Below are 12,819 nucleotides of genomic sequence, written 5' to 3'. Positions count from 1 at the left end.
AATACGCTGTAATTCTTTTCTTACACATGGTTACCTTTCTCTTCCAGGTTCCGGTTTCTCCGTTGCGATGCTTTTCTTCGTTACAGGTAAGTACAGACGGTTGGTTTTGTAATTAGAGATTTATTATAACCATAAGGAAAACAGGGTAATCCAACAACAATGACTTTTCAATCTTGACAGGTTAGATCACAATACGGTATCATATACAATGCATCTTATTAAATTGCTAAAACTATTTCAACATGCTGCAGTAACATTTCCTACACATTTAATAATATCACTATGAATACACTACAATTTACTTTTACACTGGTAACAATTTGATTACAGTATACCTTCGCAACAAATATATTATATAGCTTTGGTGCCCTTGTAACTCACACAATACAGTCTCAGTTCCAGTATGAGTTGTGTCACAGAGCAGCTCCTTTGCAACAAAGTATTATTTACAGTTACGGTATAGCAGCTTCCGGCTTCTTGTTATTCAGGTCAGAGAAATTCTAGCCTACTTTCTAATGTAATTCAGAACCTTGTAAAGGCTGGTGATGCAATATTCTCTCTGTTCTGGTTAGTCGGACTACGGTGACAGATGTCTGTAGATTTAGGAGACCTGTCCTAACCTGCACTAAAATGCCGGCTGTCCTTCTTGTATCAACCCGCTGAACTATTCTGTAGTTAAGATGATGATCATACACTTTCTACGAATTATAGATACGACAGGTTAAGTAAGCCTCCCTGTCGGTATGGAGAGGTTGGCGTTTTGCTGTTATCAGACTGAATCGATTTTGTCCACTGGGTACACTATATCCCTAGAAATGACCTGACATGCGGTAGAGGATCTGAGTAATATCTCCTGCTCACTTGACCAGTACTACTCTAGACTGTCCCTGCCGGTTATGCTCTAGCAGGTTCCTCCACAGGGCTATAACCTGCAGCTGATCACTCTCACTTCCTCAGCAGCTACGCTATGTTGACCTCTGTAGGCGTCCCCTGGCCAAGGTTGGAGCCTGGTTTAGCCCTCTTCTGCATGCTGCACTATGTAAGGGGCTTTCCAGGGGCGTGATTAGGGGCGTGAAGCAGTGTTGGGCGGGCGGAGAGAGCACTCCCTTTCCTTCAGTTTTATACTGCGTGGACGTCTGTGGGCGTCCCTTGGCTAATGTTGGAGCCGGGTTTAGCCCTCCTCTGTGTGCTGTACGATATAAGGGGGGCGTTCCTGCGTGAAACAGTGTCGGACAGGTACAGGGAGATGAGGCAGTGAGGCGGGCTCAAACACTCACCACTCCCCAACTGGATCATCAGTCATATCAGCGCTGCTTGATGCCTTGTCCTGTGCTCCCCTTGCTCCTCCCCGGTTGCCGCCCTCTTAGTGACGCGCCTCCGGGCGTATGCTGTGGACGGCAGCGTCTTCGCTCTCCGCTCCGCCTCCTGACAGGCTTCACCGGGACTCCGTCAGGTGATGCCCCGGAGATGATCCACACCGCCCGGACCTCCGGTAAGTATATTCTGTCTCTCGGCACCGCTTCCAGCTGCGCAGCCCTGCACTTTCTTTTCTCTATGGCGGCTGCTTAACCCCCGTCAACGGCTGCCGTACCTTATATACCTCCTTCCCCGCGGGCACCCTGACTGTCCGGTGCACGAGGGAGTAAACTTTATTATTCCCCTGACACCGTAGGGTCTTCAAATGTCCCTGTGTTTTTCACATTTCCCACTGGTGAGGGTATTACAAATACCCCAAGTATTACCACTTTCACATAATGCTACCAATAGCTGCTTACACATAATGCCCCATCACTGCTGCTTATACACATAATGCTCCCAGTATTTTATCTTTGGTGCCTGGTGAATTTGTCACACCCACCAACTCTACCTAATGATTCAGACCTGATCGCTCATTTGCAAAGTTGCAGAGTACTGTAGGAGCCGCTTTCCCCTTGCCGGTAGCGTGCCAGATTTCAGTAGTTGTGTGTCCATTGGCGAAAATAGGACGCACAAGTGTCTCGACTTGCACAGATGATAGCGGCCCCTTCTGTAGTTAGCTGCTGCACAGACAGAAAGAAAACCCGCCCTATGCAGATCTACAAATAAATTGCAAAAGTATCGCTATCCACTATGCAGTCGCACATCCATACGCAATTCACTCACCATCAAATTATTCTCCCAGTCTGTACAAATGTAAGTGTGAGCCTTCTTTAACTCTGCAGCACATACGGGCTATTCAAAACCGGCGTTGACCTCACACACCCTCCCATAAAATGCCTGGGCACGCCTGCGCTTTCCCTCCGATTCCAGCTACCCAGCTCCCAAACGCCAACTTCCTGCCAGCCAAATTGCGATTAGATATTTTTTGGGGGGTATTTTGGCTTGCTACAATCCATACGCATCAATCATTTGATAATCTACTGGATTGTGAATTTGCACATAAGCGATCAACTCTGTTTTAGGCTCTGTATACTTATTATTCATGCTAACAAACAACAACAAATAATGTTTCCATGGAAATAACAGCATCAATACTGTCATCAAAATTGCAGTAGCCTCGTATAAATACAATGCAACAAAGTTACATAATCCTCCTAACCGCTGTAAATACACAAGGTCATTCAATAAATCAAGTGTCTTTATACAAAGCATACAACATTATGTTTAATATCAATGAACAAACGTCATAGTAGCAGAGTACTGTTCACCATAGGCACACATGGCATAGATGCTAGAATGATATATAATACACTGATGGTCAGAATTGGATTGGAGGAGGGGAAGGAGCATTAGAACAGTAGCATACATGTGTGAAACAGTCCATTGCTGTGAAACAGACATTGGGCCTGATTCAGACCCAATTGCTGCCTAACAAACAGGTAAGCGCCACCTGCCGCACCGACAAACGCCTGTCCCCCCTGCCCCCAATGCCACCTACATCCCCTTGTTAACATGCAAGGAGATGTGTCCGAGAACACATCTCCTCACATGTGGCCAAAGGGGAGAGAATTCATTCGATGGTCACTGACCATCGAATGATTTCTCTCCCCTTTGTTAATAACAGCCAGTCTGATTTTTATTTCTGCCACTGATCATCAAAGTCGGGGCAGCCGCTGACATAATTCCCCGAGCAGGGAACGCCACGCCTGCTTTCCCAGTGTTTTCGTAGAGACACCTATGAAAGGCTGGGTGTTCGCCTGCAGACTCACACACACATTCAGGGGAATTTCAATAAAATGTAAAAAATGTAAATGTTCTTCACAATTAGTATGGCTTTAGCAGTTACTGAATGCATGCATATTTGTATTGGAATCTCCTCTGTTATAATCAATTAGTATTGTTAGTTTGTAAATACCAAGTTAGTAATTCATATTGAATGTGCACATTTTTAACTTGCTCAATATTTAAGTGTATCCAGGTATAACAGGGGGGATCCGGCTGATGGTCTCCGACCACTGGTACAGTCCCAGTTTGCCGTCTTTTCTGAGAACAATCAGAGGTCCAATCCTTAGCGTGGCCAGCCGTGCACCGTGTCCTCTACGCTTTTCTCCGCCTTTTGTCCGTTCAGCGGCTTCCTCAGGAGGTGAATGATGAATTCACTAAAGGTTCCAAAAAAGAAAAGAAGTGATGTTGCTCATCAGGGCCATAACTAGGTGCATGCCAGCAGTGCCTCACCCACAGTGTATCTGCAATGTGGGTGCACCGCTGGCACACTATGTTGACCTAATGCATGCGTCAACATTATGACCATGTTGACCTTTTTTCTGTGTCGACCTAAGGCCTGTCGACCTTCAGTGGTCAACCCAATGAATGTCAACCTCAGTTGTGTAGACCTAACGACTGTTTCTACCTGGCACAGTGTGTCGAAGGGGCTCTACCTGGCATTTGTGCCAAAGGGGCTCTACCTAGTGCAATGTGCCTAAGGGACTCAGTGGCGTAACTATGGTGTGGCAGCCCCAGCTGTGGCTTGGGGGAGCCAGCGGTCTCGGGTGCACTGAAAAATACCTGCAGTCCTGTACAAATACACAGTTTGCTGTCACTCAATAGTAGTGGGTGGCGGTGGCTGTGTACTGTAGCCCACCTTCCCCCTAGTCTCCTCGCTTCCTCTGTGCCTGAAGGCGGCCAGTGTCATTACCCGCACACACTTCCTCTAGTATCCCCTGGTGACGGAAGGCTACAGTATGTCAGCACCGCGGACGGGATGTCCTCCTCCAGGTTACGCCGCATGTCACTCCTGGGGAGCTGCAGCACTATACATGGCGGCGCACAGTGGCCCAGGTAACCATTCCACCATTGTCATGTTTTACTGAAGGAGGGAGGGGATGATGGACTGGGGAGGGGCGCACCACAATTTTTTTGGCAGGGGGGAGCTAAATTTATAGTTACGCCACTGAAGGGACTGTACCTGGCCCAGTGTGTCTAAGGGGCTTTACCTGGTGCAAAGTGCATAGGTATCTCTACCTGGTGCATTGTGCCTAAGGGGCCCTACCTGGTGCAATGTGTACAGTGTGGAGTAATGTGAATAATGGACACTACTGTGTGGTGTAATGTGATTTGGTACTATTATGTGACCACACCCCTTTACCATGAAACCACACCCACCCAAATTTTGCATGCACCTTTGATGCACACAGTCCTTGTTTCACGTATGAGGGGGCACCAATTTATTTTCTGGCACAGGGCACCAAAATGTCTAGTGTCACTGGCTGCCAGTTCTAAGATTTGCCCTAAACAGCTTTAAAATATAATCTGCAGGTCTCTATTGGCATAAACAGTCAATTGGTTTGCATGATATGGCAAAATATTCGACATATATTTTCAAGTAATTTAACCTTTATTGTTTTCATAATATGACCACCTGCTATTTGCATTATCCTCACAGTGAATGGCAAGTGCACATGTATAAGGAGATGAGCGGCTTGCACCTAGGACAGTAAGTTTGTACTGGTATTGGCTGCACTAATAATGAGGAACTGAGCACGCAGCAAGCTGCTCAGTATGTCTGCAGTCTGGCCAGTAATTAACATTGTAAATCACTGCACGAGTTATCGTCCATCAAACTGTTGCAAAGAGACTTTCAGGATTTGAAGCAATTATTTTATGCACAGGAGGGTGTCTATTTTTTCTGTGACAAGATTAAATGGAAGAGAGGAGCAGTATAACAGATATTTTAATTATCTTTTTTTTTTCTTTTTACAACATTTACATTATCTGGGAACAGCATATACTGTAGCGTGGCCGCTACCCTCTGCATCTGCTAAAACAGATCAGCTTTCCTACCGCATAACAAACATGACCTCCTTGAAGCAAGTTTTCAAAAGGAAAAGGGCAATTGAATTAAGGGGGTCATTCATGTTCATTCCGATGTTTTGGGGACTGCGAATGCACGTGTATGTGCATGTACAGCTCCCCTGTGAGAACGCCTTTGCCGACTTTCCCAGTCCCGAGGCGTTGCAGGGGGATGGTGCATTGGGGTGCTCAGTGTTTCCTGGGCACACCTACAAAATGGGTGGGTGCACCCAGAAAAACACTGGGCATCCCCAATGTGAACGCAGGCGTGGCAAAGCATGCACGGGACGGGCAGCAGGCGCCATATGACATTTCCGAGCCAAGTAAAAGTCAGCATAAACGGACTTTGTGAACGGGGGAAAAATCATCCGATGATCGACAACCACCGAATGATTCCCCCCCCCCCCCATACCCCATTGATCGCCGCAATCGCATGAACAAAAAAATCCAAATTGCATTTGCCCGGACAGGTGATGCGACAGTGGTGCACACCTGGACACCACTGGCGCACACCTTCATTTTAGTGGTATGCCCGAAAATTTTCCAGAACAGCCCGCTCAGGTGGTTAATAGAACTTACATTGTAGTACATTTACCCCTAAACCTCACCAGAGCAAAGCCAGACACAAAGCAACCTAGGATCCCATTTACAGAGTAGTGAGAACTTTGGGGACCGGACTAGCCTATCCTCCGCAAGTAAGAAATTTAGACTGAACGTTGTGAGATCCTGAGGAAGCCTTGCGCAGGTGAAACTAGTCAATTCCCGTACATTGATCCCGCCGACTGGTCGCACTGTGCACACTGTGACCCAGCGGTGAAGTCTGTTGACAGACCCCTGAACCACCAGACACCTGATTCTTTCCCTTTCTGAGGCAAAGAGAAGGGCACCACTGACCGAAAACAAAGAGAAGGTAACTCAAATTTGAACTTGCCACACACCAGCTCAGTTCAAAGGGCTAAGGCAGGGGTTCCTAAACTTTTTTGAATCACGGCACCCTAGAGCATCAAAACATTTTCAAGGCACCCCTAGGCCAAATGCTTCTTATCGATAAATTCTGAAAAAAATAAATAAAATTAAGTGCATTGAGTCACAGTGTCAGTTATCTGGTGAGGGGCAGGATTTGCTTCTGTTTGTCCACACATATTATGATTGGCAGCCACAAGCACTGGTTTTGCCTGTTACATTGACCATTCATAATATGAATTGATCCTGGTCCACCCACCCAAGGCACCTCTGCAAGTGTCTGGAGGCACCCCAGGGTGCCTAGGCACACAGTTTGGGAACCACTGGGATAAGGGGAAGGCAGGCTAACTCCCATACGTACTCAGGGAGTCCTCACACAGGAAACAATCTAACTACATATCCGCCAAGTGAAGGACTAATAATTTCATCCCATTATGGATGGCTATGGATCAATTTAATTTGTGGATGATCTACATCTATGGGAACTTGCTACATTAGCAACAACTAATCCACCTCTAACTGCATTTATATAAATTATTGTTATTTTTTTTATTTATTTTTTATTATTGTGTGTATGTGTACCCCTTGTGTCTGTATAACGGTATTAGGGAATATTATCCTTGCTCTAAAAAGTTTGGAAAATTGGACATAATATGCAAAGACTTTGTCTAATGTTATCTGTGTTTGACTGAGATTTATTTATTTATTAACAGTTTCTTATATAGCGCACACATATTCCGCAGCGCTTTACAGAGTATAGTTGAACATTCACATCAGTCCCTGCCCCAGTGGAGCTTACAATCTATATTCCCTACCTCATGTACACGCACACAAAGACATTCTAGGGTTAATTTTGCTGGAAGCCAATTGACCTACCAGTATATTTTTGGATTGTGGGAGGAAACCAGAGTACCCGATAATAATGTATCTGCCAAATAAACTTTAATACTTTTATCACAATGTTCAGTCTACATTTCTTACTTGGGGAGGATATGCACACCGTCACATTTTTCTATTTGCTTTATGAATTATTTTGGGTACTTGTAGTGCACCCTGTGAACTCAGCAGCAATCAATCTCCCTATATGATTTAAGCGCTACCTCATTTGTTTACACCGGACTAGGCTAACATGTATTACATGGGACTTTATAAGAAGAGCCAGTGGGTGTGGATTAGCTTGTAGACAGTCAATAGGTCAGCACCAAATGGTCAACACGAACTAGGTTGACATTCACAAAAGCTAACATGAACTAGGTGGACAATGACAAAAGATCGACACAAGGAAAAGGTTGACACATGAAAAGGCAGATGGGAATATTTCAGGGTTTTGTGTCAATGTCAACACCTGAGCTCGCCATGTTTTGGACCAGGTGCCTCACTTCCCAACTGCTGCGCCTGCCACACTTTAAATTTCCCAGTCGGAATACACATGGATGGCAAAGCATAAAAAAGTAAAAATAAAATAAAAAAAAAGATTGCAAAGAACTTTTGCTATTTATCATGTGGCGACTATTGTTGCATCAATGTTTTGCTGGTGTCGACCTTTTGTCAATGTCAAACTAATTAATGTTGACCTTTCGGTGTCAACTGATTTTTCAGGCCCAGTGGAAGGCCTGAAAAGGGCGAAGCCATAATGTTCAAAGGGGGCGTGGCTACACATCATGGAGGGGGTGGAGCTATAGGGGAGCAGACTGAATGTAAGGAGGAGTAGATGCGGAGAAGCTGAGTTGTCAGGCAGAATGCAGTAAATAGTGTGAGAGAGTACTGCTGTCGGCAGCCATGGGTGTTATGTATAAGCAGCGCTTCTAGTGTTGGCAGCTCTTCCAGTGTCCGGAAAATGTGGGCATTATATATAAGCAGTGGTACTACTGCTTGCTGCTCGCAGGGTGATGGATACCCTGTGGGCGTTTGGGTTATGTAATGCAGCATTTTCTGGGAGTGTCCCAGAAAATGCATGCGTTCCCTGGCCAAATATATATATGGACTGGATACAGTGGTTTCTCTGCAATGGGAGATACTGAATAATTTATTCACAATGAGAAACAGCAGCAAAGATGAGTGTCTTTTTTTATTCAAAGCTAGACCGCAGTTTGATTGACATGAAGCCACCGTTTGGGGGCGGTAACCGGCTGCTTTCAGGGAGTGTCAGGGAAAATGCAGGTGTGCCCAGGTGGTTCAGGGGAAGTCGTGTGACATCAGCTCCAGCCAGTGGCGTAGCTAGAAATTTTTCTCCCCCTACCCAAAAAAATTCGGGCACCCAAGAAGGGGTGAGCCGATGGACTATGGATGCCGCTGGCTGAGCTGATAGGCGACCCAGGCAGCAGTGAGCGCTGAGCTCGTCCCGCTCGATGCATGGGACCTACTCATTACATATGCATGGGGCAGGGACCCGCTCATTCAATATGCACTGCACTGGGTTCCCGCTCATTAGATATGTACAGGGTGGGACCCGCTCAGAGCTCACTGTTGCCTGGCATGCCTGTCAGTTCAGCCAGCAGCGCCCACCACAGACCCCGCTCCCCCAAGCTGCCGCAGGGTCTGCCACATATGTAGCTACGCCACTGACTCCAGCTCTGATAAACCTGTTTCTATCACAGTAGCCGAGTAAGTCCTGGGCTATGCACTCACTGTACACAGTGAAAAATCCTTCAATGGTGAGTGGCATGTGACTGACGCTGCAGGTATTTGCAGAGCTGTGAAGATTTCGCAAGCAGTGCACATCAATTTGCAGACTTGAACAGGTCAGGATTTCAATCTGCCTGGGCAGTGAAAACCTGGTTGCAGGACGCTGCAAATTAGCAGCAGTGAGATCTGACCTGAATCAGGCCCATGGTCTGTAAGAGGTCTGTGTATTTATATAACCTACAGTATGTTCCAACAAAGTATATTACAAATAACTTGGCTACAAACAATAACGTAAAAAATAATTGGTAAATAATTTTCTATTATGTTGATGTATCTGGTGTCAATATAAATGCCTGAATGTAGGGCTGCCATCAGAAATTGTGCGTCCCTGGACTGACAAAATAGGCTGGGCCCCTATCCCTCCTTGAACCCCCGGTGTGCCAAGGGAGACCTCCACTGGCTGCACTGCTCAACCTCTATAGCCGCCCCCCCCCCCCCCCCCCCCCCATCATATGGCAGCCCTGTCTGCATGACTCCGGCTAATAAGCCATAACTAATAAAATGTAGTCATAACATCTAACTTAATGTTAGTATTAGGGTTCATTTAGGGTTTGGGTTAGGGTACTATGGATAAGGTATTGGAATGGGTATAGCGGTAAGGGTATGAGGGTTTGTTTTGGAGGCTCCAAACTGGTATCTTGCCTAGGGCCCCATGAGGTCTAAATCCAGCTATGTTAACTGTGACCCCTTTAGCTCTCTGTGTCTGTTTAGTCTACTTCCCTCTGTATCATGCCAGCCAAATACTCCCTGTGTCACTCCAGCCATGAGGGACTGTGTCTCCTCCAGCACCCTATGTCTTTCCAATGTGTCACTCCAGACGTGTGCACCCTGTGTCATCTTCGGCCTCCTGCCCCCTGTATTTCCAGCTTTCTGCTCACTGTGCCCATCTCAAGCCCCATGTGTCCCCTACTGACCCCCATTGTCTTTCCAGACTCCTTTCCCTTTTGTCACTCTAGCTCCCTGTATCTCTCCAGTCTTGTTACTCGTGTTTTACTCATTCCTTGTGCCCCATATCACTCCAGCCTCCTGCTCCCCTTGTGCCCCCTGTGTCTTTCCAGCCTTTTTTCCCCTTAGTCCTTCTAACCCAGTGGTGGGCAACAGGTGGCCCGCGAGCCGCTTAGGTATGGCCCGCCACTCTGACATATATTAGTTTGACAAGTGGCCCGACTATAACCGCTTGTCATTGACATACCATATGTTTGCATATTGTTTATTTAGTTAATGCCGCCACCGTTAATGTCCCTCTGTGCATGCCACACACAGCATTACTGGGAGCGTGAGAGGGGACGTGATGACACGGCAGCCGCCTCCCCGCCATTGGTTGGCACGGCCACGACCCCTCCCACGCTCCCAGAAGTGCTGTGCGCGGCAGGCACAGACGGGCATCAACGGCGGCAGCTGTAACAGTATCACTGCGTCCCCTCCCAGGCGCCAAGAAATTCTGTGCACGGCCGGCACAGACAGGTATCAACGGCAGTGAAGGCAGTGGCGGCAGCGGCGGCGGCAGCATCATTAAAGTTTCTCCGCATCAGCATCGGATCAAAGTACCCATCATTGGGCTTCTTGCAACACCCATAATGCAGTGTAAACCGCCCATTTCAGAAGCCAGGTAATCTCTGTTTTACAATGAAGATGAGATCCCCCCAGATTTTATTAACATAGCATGTCACCACCCACCACAAACAGCGTCAGACTGTCAATCAATGATAGTCTGATGCCAACATTCCTCCCATACCACATAACCCATGCTCATAGGTACCTGAAAATGGTACTTTGCAACAATAAGCAAACGTATAACTGCACTTGAATGACCCCAGTTGTAATTAGGTAATAGTTTATACCGCGTCCCCTCCCATGCTCCCTGAATCTGTGCAGGGCGGGCGTAGTAGGATTTTTGGCACGCAAATCTATCATTTGTATTGTATGTACAAGATATTATGTGTGCGGCCCTCAAATATTTTCTGGTTTTGTTAAGTGGCCCCCCCAGCCAATATAGTTGCCCACCCTTAACCTCATGCTCCATGTCACCCCAGCTTCCTTGTGTCACCTTCAGCCTGTTTATTGCCAGTAACATGATCCTTGTGTTACTCAAGTCACCTCCAGTATCCTGTATCTGCAGCCTCCTGCCCAAATGTGATGCCTTAAGAATCAATCCCTTCCTCTGACCCCTACAATTGAACTCCCACTTAATGCTCCTCTTCTTTTGAGGTGATTAAATCATCCTTCTGCTACTGCCAGGTGATTGGCCCAATATTGAGTTGTGTCTTCAAACTACTGCAAGTTCAGCAATAAAGTGGTTAAAAATGAGTAATATATGATGCAAATCAGTCTAAATACAAACTGTAGTACACATTGTTGGTTTACTGTAAACCATGTGATCTCTACTAGCCTTGTCCTTCCAGTGGGTCCGCTTCAGAGATAGTTGGTAATGCAACCATGATCACAGCCGCTTTCTCAGTAGTGGTGGAAATATACACAATGCTAATCTCAGCCTTCCCTTTGTGTTCCACTGTGCAATGGAGTGTAGGACTGCTGAGATGCCTGTTTTGATGCTCTGTGCAATTGCAATGGAGATTAAAATCACTCCCAACATTGATGCAAAAATCAGTCAACATCTTCAGTAGCCTAGGGTGTACTCCAGCTACTTTCCTCAAATCCAAGTAAACATGGCCAGGGCCGAAACTAGGGTTTCCGGCGGCCGGGGCAAGGAAGTCTGTTGGTGCCCCCCACCCCCCTAGTAACGCTGCTGCGCGCCTCCGGCGCGCCGAAATTTTCGGGGGGCGTGGCCTAATTTGGGGCGTGGCCTATAATCGCTGCTCTTTCGCGAGGCCACGCCCCCATTTTGCCGCTATGGGGGCATGACCCAGAGGCTCTGTGAGCCTCTAGCCATGCCCCCAGCCCCCTGGCTGCGGGAATAGACGCTCACCACTGCTTTTACACACATTACACCCCCCTATTTTACACAGAGTGCACCCCCCTATTTTACACAAAGTGCACCTCCTCCTGCTTTTACACAGAGTGCACCCCTCTATTTTACACAGAGTGCACCCCTCTATTTTACACAGAGTGCACCCCTCTATTTTACACAGAGTTCACCCCCTCCTGCTTTTACATACAGTGCACCTCCCCTGATTTTATACAGTGCACCCCCTACCCCTGTCAGTTTTACCTCGCACACAGCGTGTCAGCGGTGGCGTGGTCTTCCATCCCCAGAGGCACAGAGCCAGCAATTTTTCTACAGCAGCGGCCGGGTCTTCTTCATAGTGGAACAGCTTGTCAGTGGCAGAAGCTGCCGGGTCTTACATCTTAGCGGTGGGGTGGCGGGCTGCAGCGCATTGGGAGTACCATCCTCCTTTTACTTGGCCACTCCTGAGTCCTGCTACACTCTTCGGTGGACAAACGGAAGTTCTGCCCCTGCAAGTGCCCATTGGAGAAGGGATTGCTGCTGCTGCTCATGCGCAGCCCCGATTCAGGGCCATGTTTAAAGTTCCGTTCCCACTGCCTTTAATGATGCTCCGCACAGCTCCTGCCGCTGCCAGCTCCCGGCTGAGCTACTGTATCCCTGCCCCCTCATGAAGCAAGGTGAGCAGCGTCTGCATCCAGTCGCTGAGTAGCGGCGGCCGCATCCTTACACTGACAGCTGGGGAGGGAAGCAGGCAGAAGATCCTTCCTTCCTGGCTGTCAGTGCGGCCCTAGTGCTGCATAAATGTACTGCCAGGGGGCACATGGCACCCTGCCCCCCGGCCCAGCCCGCCTCTGTGCGGCGGGAAGCGCTGATGACTTCAAAAAGACTTGCCGGACGCTGATTGGCTGAATTCAGCCAATCAGCATCCGGCAAGTCTTTTCGAAGTCATCAGCGCTTCCTGCAGCCGCGCTAGTAGGAGATGGACGGAGTCACCGTCC

This window comes from Crinia signifera, chromosome 9 (assembly GCF_055691185.1).
Source record: "Crinia signifera chromosome 9, ASM5569118v1, whole genome shotgun sequence".
NCBI classification, from domain to species: domain Eukaryota; kingdom Metazoa; phylum Chordata; class Amphibia; order Anura; family Myobatrachidae; genus Crinia; species Crinia signifera.
Note: the sequence above shows the minus strand (reverse complement) of the source record.